Source organism: Ursus americanus, chromosome 31 (genome assembly GCF_024610735.1).
Source record: "Ursus americanus isolate L20-20 chromosome 31, mUrsAme1.1.p, whole genome shotgun sequence".
NCBI classification, from domain to species: domain Eukaryota; kingdom Metazoa; phylum Chordata; class Mammalia; order Carnivora; family Ursidae; genus Ursus; species Ursus americanus.
The window spans coordinates 19,166,426-19,182,352 of NC_142157.1; the positions used below are offsets into that span (position 1 = coordinate 19,166,426).

General features: G+C 38.9%; 1 protein-coding gene and 1 long non-coding RNA gene across 2 annotated transcripts in view; one reads left to right on the forward strand and one right to left on the reverse strand.

Annotated features, from left to right (window-relative positions):
• The window catches only part of LOC123785603 (uncharacterized), a 60,828-nt gene extending 58,506 nt beyond the window's left edge, over nt 1-2,322 (forward strand). Inside the window, exon 4 of the long non-coding RNA XR_006777686.2 lies at nt 2,176-2,322. This is a non-coding gene — a long non-coding RNA (uncharacterized LOC123785603). The remainder of the gene's footprint in view (nt 1-2,175) is intronic.
• Nucleotides 1-15,927, reverse strand: part of PLXDC2 (plexin domain containing 2) — a 432,662-nt gene that overhangs the window by 166,202 nt on the left and 250,533 nt on the right. The gene's annotated exons all lie outside the window — the stretch shown is intronic.

Genomic DNA, 15,927 nt, shown 5'->3' on the forward strand with positions numbered 1-15,927 from the left:
ATAGAATCAAAAACCAAAGTTTAAACTATATCAAATTATTGGCGAAATTATTTAACCAAAAGACCCCCTCCCCCTCCTTTCTGTCACCTGTGCTGTCATCAACTATGACATAGTAGGGGAAAGAGAGAAGCGTAACTGGAATGGCATGTTCTGAGCAACTGAGCTACAGCTAACTCTGAATTAAATTGTCTTCTGAATCACACAAATGTCGGCACTTGGCTGATAATGTTTATTGTACGTCCACCCCTCACTTTGGAGGAAGAAGTTGTTTATATCACGTCACCTCCATGTTATGGATTGTCTGTTATGTTGCTATGGAAACCTACTATTTCCTTCATTATCACACCTCCCCCGCCCCCCCGTGTGTGTGTGTGTGTGTGTGTGTGTATTACGAATGGAAAATATGAGTAGGATTACAAATTTATAGAAACTTCATTATAAACTCCTACATGCAGACTAAGGAGTTGGTAACATGGGCTCAGTGAGAAAGTACAGTATTAGGTTTTCTCTACGTGAATCACTGGTTTAACCAGAACTCCTTCAACACTTTCTCCCACTGCTGCTTATGGTTCTCCACAAGTGGTAATATTTCCATGGAAAGTCAGCGTTTGCTAGAATGAGATTCTCTTACTCAGTGGGCCCTTATTGTGTACTTATTTCCAGTGATGAGAAAGAGACAAGCTTTTTGTTCACTTTCTTGAAGCTGCTGGCTCAGATTCCTCCTATAAATTTTGTGACAGAGAATTAGTTGTCAGGCTCATATTTTCAATTAATTCATTTTCTGAATAGCTAACAAAAGAAATCTTCGCTTTTTCTTTTGTATCAATACTACACATTGGTTTTATATTTCAAGGCTTATTATATCATAATATGCTGTGTTACCTTTTCCATAAAAGCTATTTTGATTAAAAGAAATACTACTCTTGAGAAGGTATAACTTAAAATAGCATAACAAAGGATAAGATTCCTATCGAACATAATTAAGAGAATCTCCTTAGCAACATAATCACTCCTTCAGTCAATTCTAACTAGATTTTGTCCTCCCAGACCACTCTCCTCTTCAAGTGGGAGATGAAATACTGTGAAACTGGAAACATTTTCTTATGGCTCAGATGTCCTCACTCAAAATGCTTAGCAGTTTTTTTTTTCTTATTTTGCTGTCCCTGTTCATTTTACATTTTATTGCTAAAGAAACACTAAATAACACTAACAATAATGAAAAACAAACCTTGAAACATTCTTTTGAGGGTCTGTGGGAAATAGACTAAAAATGAAATACTTAAATATTTCATTTTTTTTAAAGATTTTATTTACTTATTTGAGAGAGAGAGCGCAAGACAGTGAGATAGAGTGCACAGGAACAGAAGGGAGGGGAGAGGCTGAGAGAGAGGAAGAAGCAGGCTCCCTGCAGGGAGCTCAACACTGGGCTGGATCCCAGGGATCATGACCTGAGCCAAAGACAGAAGCTTAACCGACTGAGACACCCAGACACCCTTCCATTTCTAATTTTTAAGTAAATTTTCAGTTAAGATTATTCCATTGCGGGTATTAAAATGATAGACTACTATGCAGATATTCATCTTGCAAATTAATATTTAATGACATGACACAGTGGTCATAACATACTTAGGCCATACAAAGCAATTTCTGAAACCTTATGTACTGGAAGATCCTTTTGATATGGCTGGAAAAATATACTACAAAATGTTAGTGATAATTTCTGGGTGCGGTATTAACAATTTTTTTTGTTTTCATGCTCCTCAGTATTTTCCAAATATTTCAGAATGTATCAGTTAGGGATGCTTTTGGCTGCAATAGCTGAAAATCTGACTACCCGTGGTTTAAACAAATACTGGTCTATTTTATTTATTTACGTATTTATTTTTAACATAGCAAGAAGACTGGAAGGGGCAGTGTTGGCACTGTTTCAGCTGCTTACTAATGACCTTTCAATTTTTTCCATATTCCCCTTTGCACCTTTTTCTCCTTATCGGCTCTTTGCCTCATGGTCACCAACTGTTATCTTAGAAATGAGGAGTCATGTGTGATTTCAAGGTGGAAAATGGGGCCAGAGATAGGTTAGTCATGCCAGGTCCATGACTTCAGTGTCTTCACTGAAGCCCCTTTCTGAAAACAAATTCCCAAACTGATGTTTTCTTACATCTCACTTGCCAGACCTGGATCACAGGGCCATCCGGAGACAGACTGTCACACTTGCTTTAGATTCAGCTGAAGCCATTGCCTACACCTTACGGAAATCATGACCTCTCGACAAAACCAGAACTCTATTGGCGAGGAAAGAAATGGCAAGGTGAGTTCAATAGTGTCATAGGCTGAGAAATGCCTCACCACCCCCCCCCCCCCAATATACCCCTATTCTAATCTCTGGGGCATTTGAATGTTACCTTATGGGGCCAAAAAGGGTCTCTGCAAATCCTTGGGTGCTGAGGATCTTGAGGTGGGGAGATTATCCCTGCATTATCTGGGTAGGCCTAAATGCAATCACGTGAATCCAAAAATCAAGGAATGGCCAGGAGCTCAGCCATGCACACACACATACATGTGAGAAAATGATGTGAGGCTAGAGTGGAGAGAGATTAGAATATACTGGTCTTGAAGCCTGGAGTACTGTGGTCACTAGCCAAGCAACTCACACTGGACAATGCAAGGAACACACTCTCCTCTAGAGCCTACCTAGGGAGCGAGGCCCTGCCAACACTGATTTTGGCCTACGGTTACTAATTTCCAACTCTGGCCTCCAGCACAGAACGGTGAGAGAACAAATTTCTATGTTTTAAGCCACCTCGTTTGCGGTACTTTGTTACATCAGTCAAAGGAAACTAATACAGATAGGAAAGAGAGGTTCTGTGTCGGCCATCTTGACTATATTATGACTATATACTAAGTAATGTATATATATATATATTAAGAAATATATATAATATATATATATTCTAAGTAACATAGTACACTTTAAAAATAACATATTAGTTTTAGAAGAATATTATTTTAAAAATAAAATAATTTGTGGAAACAATGAAGGAGCTCTTCCTGTATTTCCATTTCAAGGAAATGATATATTTTCACTGCGGTGCTGCCCCAAATTTGAGAAAATCTTCACCTGATCCATAGGCATCTATAACCAATCTCCACTGACTTCTGCAGAAATTGCCTGGGCATTTTCAAAAGTGGATTTGGCTACACAAGATAAATTACTGATACTCGGCTGGCTCTAGATTCTGCATTTTTTTTTTTCTACTCAGTTACAATCTTAAGTTTGGAAAATGAAATTTGTAAGTGAAAACAAACAGATTCCTGCTAAATCCAAAAGGCATAATTGGGACAAGTTTTTAAGGAATAAATTAAAGAAGTGGAAAAAGAGCCCTGCTCTTAATTTTCCTACAGCAATAAAGTTAAAATAGTAATAGTATCTTTAATCTGCCGTGGAAAATAAGTGAGGGATGACAGAATATTGGTATTCACTTCAAAGCTGGTTATTAAATTTTTCCCTTTTTCCCCTCCAGAACTCAACATGACACAGGCTATTTTCAGACTATGATCTCTCTTTCATCAAAGTCAGAGCTAGCTGTGAAGACCACCTGCTCCACATAATTACTTTAAGCACACTCACAGTGTCTCCTGCTTCAAATGACCTATTTCTTGGTGAAATAAGATGTCTCTTAACTTTGGCTGTGTGAAATATGCTCTCAACTCTAAATTACTTATTCACGGGAGACAAATGCTCCTGGATCAATTCAGAGCACTGATCTCTCTCAGTGGGCCCATGAGAACTCTATTCCCAGGGCACAACAAGAAAGCAATCTGCAGATTACCAGATAGAAAGGACTAGAGAGGTCTGAAAACCAGCCAAATGAAAAACCTGCAAAACTGTTCTCAAAATCTCATTCAGATAAATCTAGGAAGGAAATTAAATGTCTTTCCTGCATGTATGAAACAAATATTTAGACCCTACCTTTAGAGAGAGCATGTTGTTTGTCCAATGTTTGTAATGATTTTGTATTCATCAGTTAACCTTTTCCCCCCCCCCGACTCTCTTCCCAACACGCATATCTATAAATTTGCATGAACTTTCAAGTTTTAGAATTAAAAAAAAAATCTCCGTAATTAAACACACAAAACTAGTAATTCGTATGAAACGTAAGCTTGGAGTTCTCATGGAATGAAGATTTCTCCTGCTTGATTCTCTTCTACAACTGGCACTGTTGGTCACTCCCTTTGTCTTAAAACTATCTCCTCTCTTAAAATATGGGTACTCAGCCTCCTTCTTCTCCTTCCCCTGACCACTGACTCTATGTTTTCTTCATTTGTTCTCTTCTTCTGCCACACAGTTAAACAGTCGTGACCCTCTGTCTGTTCCTTCCTTCTTCTCTTCCTCTCCCTTCTTGCCCCCTCTTCTCCATTGGTCACTCCTGCCATACTGTCCTTCCTTCTTCCTTCCTGTCCCTTCTCTTCCTTCTCCTGAATGTCTTCCACTCCCCTTTCCTCCCTTCTCTTTTCTTTTCCTTTTTTTTGGGGGGGGTGGGGTGGTCATCTTTTTCATCCCAATTTTCCCCTACAATATTTCCTTCCATGGTGAGATTGTTATATTAGGTAATAATTCCATAATTGATTTCTCTGGTCCTGATTAAAAAAAAGAGGGGTATGCAAAATCATTTAATCAAAATTGAAATGTGCATGGAGGGATTTGTTACCCACAAGTCAGATCCTAATTAGGACAAGAAACAGAGTGGAGAGACTTTTGAAATGTCACAGTGTCCTCCTTTTGTTCTAGCCAAGACTCTACTTCAATCAGCATTTGTCAAGTTTTCCAGAGAACTTGGCTGGGCAAGATGGTCCTTGAAAAAAAGAGTCCAATGGTCAAGTCAATTTGGGAAAAACCATGTTTCATATCTCCATTACAAATTTTAATAAACATTAATATTGTAAGGACTGAAAAATCTTAGAAGAAATAAGTTTATTTGTATTTAACCCAATATTTGATTTGACCATGCAACCTTTTTTATAAGTCAACTAATCTTGATGAATGTCTCATAACACCTCTGCCTAATAATCCAGTGGGTACTAGACCATGTGCCAGACAACGTCCGTACTCCTCGACAGAACACAGAGGGATTTTTAGCAATTCCGAAACCTACTTTTTATGCATTCTTTTGCCATTGCTTCCTCTTCACCCCACCTTCCCTCAGGGTACCTACCACTTGAATAATCACCAAATTATTTGAAACCTGAAAGATACCCCCTTATGCCTGATTTTTTTCCTTTCTATTGCCAGTGTGCTCTCATAACTTTTTTTTTTTTGGATTATTCACAGATGTGCAACTTTAAAAAAGATTTGCTTCATCACTTTCCCTTTATTCGAGTCATTTGTTTCCCACTTTGTGTTTGCATATCACTTCATAAGTATTTCTAGAAATATATAAATTCCACTGAACCTATTGCACCAGTAAATTGCAAACCTACACTGTTCTATAAGGTAGGATGAGACACACAATGTGACTTTTGAGCACAAAAAATGTAGCTGGTCTGAACTGAGATATGCTTTATGCAAAAAATATGCACTGGAGTTTGAAGGCCAAAAAAATGAAACAAAATATTTATAATTTCAATATTGTTATATATTGAAATGGTAATATTTTGGATATATTTGGTTGAACTAACTTTGCCTATTTATTTCACTTTTTATGTGACTACTAAAAATTTTTAAATTACATATATGCTCATATTTGTGAGTGACATTTTTCCATTAGATGGCATTGTCCTACAGGGCGAGTACCCTCTCTTATCATCAGAGCTCCTAGCTGTTACTTATAATTGTCCCTGAGCAAATGTTTCTTGAATAAATGCAATTCGTTAGCAAGGTAAACACAAAGTTAGAGAATTCTGAACATTTTGTAACATTTTCTTATGAATAATAAATGTGAATATTCCATAAACATTGTCCACATGTTGCACATTGAAAGCAATATGGCTTTGATCTAAGCTATCATCCATTACTTAGCTATTTTATTGAAAGCCCCAGAAAATTATTCCCTTACAGAGTATATCCTAACCATCAAAGTTCACCACATGTTAATATTAGTTGAAAAAGCATACCTCTAAACAATATTAGGAGTATCATGAGTATGCTATCCCAACTGCACAATTTCTAATGTGAAGGATTTTTTTCCTGGAATAGTCAATCAAATGTCTACCCTTCAGAGCTGGTATCCTTTTAGACAGAAAAGGAACGAAAAGGAAAAGCTCAAGATCATACTAACCCTTGCAAATAAACCCTCTGCCATTCTAAGTTATTATGCATGTAAAACCACATTAGAGCCTCTACAACTTCCCATGGAAACAATGCTCCTGTACTTTGATGAATGCAGGGAAAGAATCTCAGTCCTACGGCAGCCCAAAGTCCTCCAACACTTCTAGTCATAGGATTTCTTGCATGATTCACTTTGAAGGCACAATCTTTGACAGCAATGCAATAGAAAACTTTGGTCTAAGACTGGACAGAAAATTAAACTCACGTGAGTTTTAGTCTTAGCTGAATCCCTCTGTGCAACCCTGGGTGGGTTGCTTACTGTCTTGTGTTTTCGGATATGCCAGAGCTAAAGAAATAATTCATAAAACTTCTGTATATAGTAATTGGAACAATCCAATGCTGAGGATGATCTCAATCTTTTAAACCATTTCAAAATTGTTTTCATGAATGCACAAGACAGTATGTTCCTTTTCTTGAGCTAAAAATCCAATGGTTAATTAAGAAACAGATGAAGACTTTGTTTACAGAAGATTTAATAGGTAGAAAAATATTCTGTAAATTATTTGCTTTGTTTCTAGGTTTTATCCAAGTACATCCATGTCTTCTGCATGTATAACAGAATATAAGTTTCTGTTCATGCCATTTTTGCTGTTTTTCCAGTTAATGTGGGGAAAGAAACAGGGTAAGTCAGTATTTATAGAATGGCTTCACTTGAATTTGAAAGCAGAATTTTTGTCTATTTGTTTTAAGCTATATTCTCTTATGTGTTTTAAAGATTTCATTTTATAATAACTAATTATGAGATAAATGTGGTGTTTTTTTTTTTTTAAATAAAACTGGTTTATTTCCCTAACTGAACGAGCAACATTCCTGCACTTGGGAGATCATATGTAGATAACCAAGACTGCTGCCATCATGACTATGAGTATCTGTGTTGAGGGAATCAAAGCTCATATGAAGTGTAGCAAGGGTGATGAGTCCTCTACGAAAATCTAATTTGCTTATACAAATTTTTTGGAAAAGAGACATACAGTCAAAGAAAAAGTATAGATTCACATTCTGTAATATATGGATATTCTCATACATTCTTCTCAGTTTAGTCTAATATACAGAACGAGGAAGGAGGAGGAAACCAGAATAAATGCGGTGATTTCTTTTTATGCATGAAGCTGTTCTATAAAAGGAAGCTTAATCCAATGTAATATCTGTTTTATTCCCAGATTTATTTGTTTCAGTCATGTAGTCATAAACTCAGGTTTATACATTATAAGAAGAAATGATCACATGGACATTGTATTAGTTTCCTGAAGCTGCTGTAACAAATTCCCACAAACTCAGTGGCTTAAAACAACAAAAATTTGTTCTCACAGTTTCAGAGGCCCATTTCTTTTATTTATTTATTTATTTTTTTTAAAGATTTTATTTATTTGACAGGACAGAGACGGCTAGCGAGAGAGGGAACACAAGCAGGGGGAGTGGGAGAAGAAGGAACAGGCTCATAGCGGAAGAGCCTGATGTGGGGCTCGATCCCATAACGCCGGGATCACGCCTTGAGCCGAAGGCAGACGCTTAACCGCTGCGCCACCGAGGCGCCCCTCAGAGGCCCATTTCTTAAAATCAATTTTGTTGGGCCGAATTAAGGGGCCAGCAGAGCTGTGCTCCTTCTGGGGTCTAGGGGAGAATCTGTTCTTTGCCTCCTCCAGCTTCTAGTGGCTCCAATATCCCTTGACTTGTGGCCACATCACCCCGACTTCTGCCTCTCTGGTCACAATGCTGGCCTCTTCTGTCTATGAAATCTCCCTCTACCTTCCTCTTTGAAGACCCTTGTGATTGCATTTAGGACCCATCCTGATAATCCAGGAATAGCTCCCTGTTAAGATCCTTGACTTAATCACAACTGCAAAGACATTTTCTCCTTATAAGGTAGCATTTGCTGGTTCTTAGGAATTGGAAACTGAGATTTGGGTGGTCAGAATTCAGCCTACCATAGATATTCAATGTTTCTTTAAAACAGCTGAGACACTCACTTCCCAACCTCCCTGTCAAATACCAATTTCTGTGAGACTGTATACAAAACCCAGATCCAGAATTTGAGTATCTCATAAGCATTTTTTTTAAAGATTTTATTTATTTATTTGACAGAGAAAGAGAGAGCTAGTGAGAGAGGGACCACAAGCAGAGGGAGTGGGAGAGGAAGAAGCAGGCTCCCAGCAGAGGAGCCTGATGCAGGGCCCGATACCAGAACACCGGGATCATGCCCTGAGCTGAAGGCAGACGCCTAATGACTGAGCTACCCAGGCACCCCAATCTCATAAGCATTTTTAACATCTTTCTAAGTTTCTAATGCTTTCCTAGTCATTGTCATTCAACCAATATTTACTGAGCATTTACTATGCATCAAGCACTGTTAATACTATAGAATTTATAAAAATATTTACCTAAGTAAATTGGAGTCTTTGCTTTAAAAGCCAACAGACAAAAAAATAAATAAATAAATAAAACATTAACTGAGCTGTTACAGATTCTGAAAAATTGACTTTTGGATGGAGCTTAAAGTAAACATGTTTTGGGATGCCTGAGTGGCTCAGTCAGTTAAGTGTCTGCCTTGGGTTCAGGTCATGATTCCGGAGTCCCAGGATCGAGTCCCATATCAGGGTCCCTGCTCAGCAGGGAGTCTGCTTCTTTCTCTGCCTGGCGCTCCCCGTTTGTCCTCTCTGGCAAATAAATAAAATAAAATCTTAAAAAAAATAAAGTAAACATGTTTTGATTTTTTTATCATAGGATCGATTCAAGATTTAATTTTAAAGCTGAAAGCACTGCCCCTCAATTACATATACTGCCATAGTATGTTACAGAACTACAATCTGAAAAGACACCTATTCATAGAAAAGCATTCATTAAATTATCCCTGTGTTAAATTCTCTAGACTATGATAGACGTTAAAAGGGAGTTTTGCTTCGTCAATATTTGTCTAATATTATGGTTAGAGCTATAACACTAACTCATGCATTTATTCTGCAAATATTTCTTAACAGTCTTTACTATGACAGATACTGGCTAGGTGCTGGCCTGACAACCATACCCTCAGAGGCTTGGAGGTGAGTGGAGGAGAAGGAAGGCAGGGGATGGCAGTACACACAACAGGAGGCAAGGACAAGGTCTGGATAGTGGAGGAACATACATCTCAGTCTTGGGGGTCAGGAATGGCTTCTAGGAAGAAGTCCATCAGGCTGAGACCTGAAGGACCAGCAGGGATAATGCAAGTAAGGAACCGGAGAAGGAGAAGCATGTAACAGGGTCTGATATAAGGGGACCAGGTAATTGGAACCCAGAGGTGTTTAAGAATGGCTGAAATTCAGTGTGGGAGGGAGGGTAGAGGTGAAGACAGGAAGACAGAAACTATGTGGAAAAGTTGTTGCATTAGAGAAAAATTAAAAAGTACAATTGTCCAAGACTCAGTAATCATTAGGTGTGACAAGAGTTAGTGAGAAGAGAGGTCAAGAATGACAGCAGGATTTCAGATCCGGACAAAGGAAGGAACACAGGTGGAGGGGTGCTCTGGGGGTGAGGATGGGGTATGGAGTGCTGAAGTCACTATTGCCTTTAAGGTTTCTGTGGGAACTCAACACAGAGATGCTCAGAACACTGATGGATATATGCATCAGCAGAAGCCCCAGAAACGTCTGGGCTGGATGTATCTGCATGTTGATGTTGTAAAACATAGAGGAGTTGGCAAAGATGAAGTTCACAAGGATACATTCAGCCTGACTGCAACCCAGGTAGCAAAATGATTTATTACCTATTGCCTCAGAATACCATGTTTGAAGTGCTATTCACTAGACATCTGATTGAATATCCTAGGAAAAAAATTCTTCATATTAGAAGTTGTACAAATGGAATACCACACTCGTGATACTCCTAATATCGTTTAAAGATATGCTTTTTCAACTATTAACATGTGGTGAACCTTCACCTGCTGTGACGGAATGTTTTCTGGGGTTTCCAATAAAATAGCAAAGTAATGACAGTTTACACCAAAGTCACTCGGTTTTCAATATGTAACATGTATATAATGTTTATGGAATATTCACCTATATTATATTCAGGAAAATCTACAGCTCCAGAATTTCAGGACCTTCTCTAACTTTGTGTCTACCTTACTGATGGAGAACCCTATTAAGGCATGAATTATTATTTAGATAGTATATTTCCATAACATAAAATAAGGGAGGGTGAACCAGTAAGAAGAATGTATGCAGATGGCAAGGCAAGGATAAATACACGCACTTGATTGTCTCTAGGGCATGGAAATAGAGGAACTGCACAATCCATCTTCCTCCACATTTTCCCTTCCAACTACTTCATTCATTCTGCTCATTACCAGGGCCACTTCTTGCTTAAATTTTATGGCTTCCTCAACCCTCCATCGTTTTTGTTTGTGAACCTGACAATGATGTCAGTTTTGCCTTTTGCTTTATTTCCTGTGGAAAATAGCTCCTGTGACCTGATTTCGGTAGAAATCATTCCAGAACATTAAACAATAACCCGATACCCAGAATACACATAGACATCTTTTCCTGTTTACTATTTAATTTTCCTGCCGTATTCCAGAAAAGTGGTATAAGCCTGGGAAATGAACCACCATTTATGTCTGTGGGCACCGGGCACCCAGCACTTAGGTTAGCTGGTCTACCCAGTGGCTTCCTTTGTGGTGAGCTGACTTCCCTAACGCTCAGCTGTGCCCAAAGCAATGCTACTACACAAATCTCATGGTTTACCAGGATGTGCAAGTCAAAGGAACTGCAGACTTCCCTCTTCTTCACCCAAATGCAAAAAGGTCTTAAAAAAAAAAAAAAAGAACAATGGATATGGGACCCAATGCTCATTTTCATCTTTACCAAGTCAAGGTGGAAGCCATCGAATATAAGGTGGGACACATTTGCTCACAGAATGCATCACAGTGCTACTTATCCTTTTCTGTCAGTTAACTGCTCTTCTCTCCTGGGCTCTCTTTTACTCTCAATTAACTATCAAGTGTGACAGTTCTGACAATGCACTATCCCCTCACTCAATCTCCTCATTTCCAGTCTTCTGTCTTGGCCCAATTTAGGTCCCACTGTATTTTAACCAGACAATGGAAATGATAACCAAGATCCAGCTTTCCATCCATCTTTCACAATGTAACCAAAGAAACAATCATACTCACTTCCTCCCCCAAACCTTCAGTGACCCCCCTCCTTACTGGTTGCCAAGTTAAGAAACTTCCGCTAATACCAAAGATGTTTGTTAAATTCAATATAGTTAACATATACTGTATTATTAGTTTCGGGGGTAGAATTTAGTGATGCATCAGTCTTATATAACACCCAGTACTCGTTACACCACGTGCTCTCCTTAATGCCCATTGCCCAGTTACTCCATCCCCCACCAACCTCCCCTCTAGCAACCCTCAGTTTGCTCCCTGGAGTTAAGAGTCTCTTGTGGTTTGCCTCCCTCTCTGTTTTCATCTTTTTTATTTTTCCTAATAACAAAGACTTTTACATGTAGTGTCTCTAACCTATCTTCTTGACCTCATCGCTGTGTGTCACAAGTCATTGGACCACTCATCACCCTCCGTACATGTAAACAGTTTACTTGCATTTCTATTTCCTCTTCCTGCAATAGACTCCCTCAGCTTCTCAGCTCCAAATCTTACTCTTGCTTCAAGATTCAAATCCAATGCTACTTCCTCCATAAATCTATTCATGATATATGCAACAGAAATTGTTTGTTATTTTAAAACCCAGGCTTTCATTGTATCTTTACAATGTATATGATGTGTGTGTGTGTGTGTGTGTACGTGTGTGTACGTGTGTGTGTGTGTAAATTTAGCAGCCAATCTTGGAATATAACTAATTTAACATTTCCTATTCTGACTATTTGTGAGAGGTTTTTGAAGGCCCATGATGTGTGTTATTTATGGTTTTGCTGTAGCACTGACTGAATCACACACTGTGGCCAGGACATGCTGGACTGAGTCCCACAGCTAGTAGTGAGCCCAGCTTGTGCCCCAGCATCCCAGCAGCTATGTTCCCCAGACAAGGTCAAATACAATTTGGGGGTGAAATTATACACGGTAGTAATATTTCTAAATTGTGGAACAGATATATCCCTTAGCAAATATAAAAAGTGGATAACCTTTATTGAGTGTTGAGCATTTGCTAAGGACTGTTCTATGCATTTTATATGTATCATAATATTTAATTCTCATGACCATTTGTACGGTAGGTTCTACTGAAATAGCCAGTTTACAGATAAGAAAACTAAGAAAAGAAGGCACAAAACTATTAATTGCAGAAGGAGGACTTGAACCAAGGCCATACTACTCTACAGAGCTTGCACCATTCACCAATATATTCTGAGGTCTACCAGTCCACTCTATCCCATAGTATATACTTATACAGGTATCTTGTATATCTCCACCTCTCTTGGAGACAGAGATCACGTGTTTTGGACTGTTTCCTCAATAATGTCCAGCATTGTTCCTTGCTATTTACAAGGGAATCGAAGGCAGAAGAAGTAGGAAAAAAATAGCTAGTACTAACAATAGGTTCACTAAAATGTTGTAACTCAGTAATTCTTTTCAACCCAGAAAAAGATCTCATTCACTCATAATTTCACTTTCTTCTTAAATTCAAGGCTGTAAATTCTCATTTGCCTTGGGATTTTTCACTGAAAATGAACTTAATACATATTGGAAACATTTAGCTCCTTCATTGCAGCTATATAAAGTAAGCATTGGCTCAGAAAGTGCAGCAACAGGAGAAATCCTTAATCTACACTTAGGGACCACTTGTCAGAAACAGAGTTAAAGTAGATTTGAAACACTTCCAGACCGCCTAGGTCCTTAGTGCTATGAAGTATTCAAATTTTCACTCTTTGACCCATTGCTGTTTAGATCATTTTTTTGAAAGTAAAAAAAAAAGGAATAATGATTTACAGAGCCTATACTATGCGGATTTATAGATTCCATTTCTTTCATTCAGTACAGGCTAAAATGCACTTCATTAGCATGAGTTAGGGCCCGGGAGGGGTGGTGTGACCAAATGCCATAACCAACATCTCCTTGATTAAAACACTGGTTCAGGGGGGCCCCTGGGTGGCTCAGTCAGTTAAGCATCCAATTCTTGATTTTGGCTCAGATCATGAACTCAGGGTCGTGAGATCGAGGCCCACATCAGGCTCCATGCTAAGCAGGGCAGACTGCTTGAGATTCTCTCTCTCTCTGTCCCTCTGCCCACCCCCCAAAAAATAAATCAATCGATCTTTTAAAAAACCCCACTGGTTCAGAATATGGCCGAGGTAGTAGAGAAATCATTAACAAAAAGATCCTAATGAAATAAACACAGGCTATGGAAGGCACAATCCACTAACAGAAATGCTGCTTCTCGATGTAAACTGCTTATTTTTGTTTTAAAGCAAACTGCAGATATGCTGTCCTGAGTTTCAAATGATCTACTTCATTAGGCTAAGAAATTACTTTCTCATTGCTACCAAGTGGCTCTTCATCAGGGATGGTGTGTCCAACTGCCAAATGTCAAGGTCTAGACACTTAAACTGCGTCTATTGGAGGAAGAAAAATCACCTAGGGTTAGAAAGTCTCTGCGACTGTATGATCATTCAAGATTTTACATACGTAGCTCAACAAACAAATACCTCACTGGATAATGTCGATGTTTATCAGCTTGAAGCTTCTGATTAAGGCAAATGGAATGAAAATGATGGATTGTACTTTACCACGTGAAAATGGACAACTTGGCAAAATTTTTAAACATGATTTAGCAAACCAAACATTTTTGTGTTGTGTTTCGTGTTCATAAATTATCTTAAATATTCTCTGAGTTATAGGTAGATTCTCAGTATCTTCCAGCTGAACAGCACACATGAAGACATCTTCTTCAAGTCCAAGCATGGGGTTTGGGGGTGGAATCTACAGAGTTGATCGGTGGTTCCCAGACAGAATGCTGGGGTCCATGCTGGCCTGAACAGGGTGGGTCAAAAGGAAGCACATTTGACTCCCATTGGAAATCATGGGCCATGCATATATGAACTAACAACCCGAAATAGATTGGTATGTCAGAAAATCACGACCCCCATAATGATCTTTTTGACATTTTTTTGTTCTTATGTCTGCCTTTCCAAAACTGGGACTCACAAAATACCTTCTTCATTATGAATTTATTCTTTATCCTTTAAAATTTAGAAGAAATATTTTTTTATGTCTTTTTGCCTTACACTTAGGGTACAAAAGGCCCTCATGGAGAACACTTTAATCTTCGAAAAGCTGTTGCTTTTCCTATAAGCCAAGGGGCTCGGCACAGCCGTTATTCAGACTGGCATGCACGTCACTTCTCTGCCTACAGCCCTGGTGTGCCGCAAGCTCGATTTTTCAAGGAGCTAGTACAAATGTTGTTCACTTCCAGAATGAGTTATTTGAATGAGGTGGTTGTAACCGACACAGTCTCATTGACTCTGATCCTTCAAAGGGACAGGATAGTCTTCTCCGCCATCCCCTTTCTGAGATCTTATCCCTGCAGCATCTGACTATAATGCTATTTGGAGGGCCATCCAAAATTTTGCATTTGCACCCTGCTGAGGGGAGACCATTGACCTGTGCTTTGCTTTGCATTGGGGAAAGGCTGATGAGACTATGCAGAAATCCCTTACTTCCTAAAGAAAATAACTTAAAAAAAATAAGAATGCATAGGTGGGAATAAATCATATTATAGTTTAGGGAAAAGTTAATGAAAGACATCAGGCACTAACTATTTTTGTATACTGCCAGACCACAAAAAAGGGAGAACAAGTCCATGTCCCCAGTGAGAAACTCTGGAGGACAGACACGAAACAGAGGTGACATTGAGCCTTGGAAGGGCAATCCTGTGCTCTGTAGTCTAAATCTTGACCTGTCAAGCTATTACAAGAAAGTAATTAGATCTGCTATCTAGGGATGAGTAGTGACTTTTTTTCCCTCTCACGCTTTATAGGTAGCTGTAGTTGAATTTATGCCTAAAACCTCTCATTGCTTTCTCTATGGTGAAAATAGAAAGATTTTTATGAGTTCGTTTTTACTACGGAGTCTCCACTGACCAGATGTGAGTTACATAAAGGCACCGTGTTTCTTAAAATGTGTTTTGTGCCCTTAGCAAGCATAATGAACATGGGAGCCACCGGGGAGTTGATGAAACTCAGATTTCTGGGTCCTGCTGCCACAAAGTCTCATCTAGTAAGGAATGTGGGTGCCTAGAGGTGGCTGGGGATGGGGCTTTTAGTCTCCACCATCCCTATCAGCTTTGTCATATCTCCTCAGTAAAATGATAATTACTTAAAATACAAACCTTATCTGCATTTTGAAAAGCCAAACGTTAGAAAATTTTGCTCTTTCTATTAAAATGAAACAGAATCTATGCAAAAAAAAAAATCTCTGCAATCTCAGCTTCAAGAGCCTTTATTAGGTTCATTCCTCCTGTGTCCTTCTAACCAGGGGGTGGATGCTTTGCCCCTCCTCCACAGAAATTCCACAGTGGCCCATGTGAGCAGGTCTGGTGCAGGGCCCGGATACCCACATTTATAAGAAACCTCCAGGTAATTCTGATGCAGTCTGTTACTCGTTCTAATGC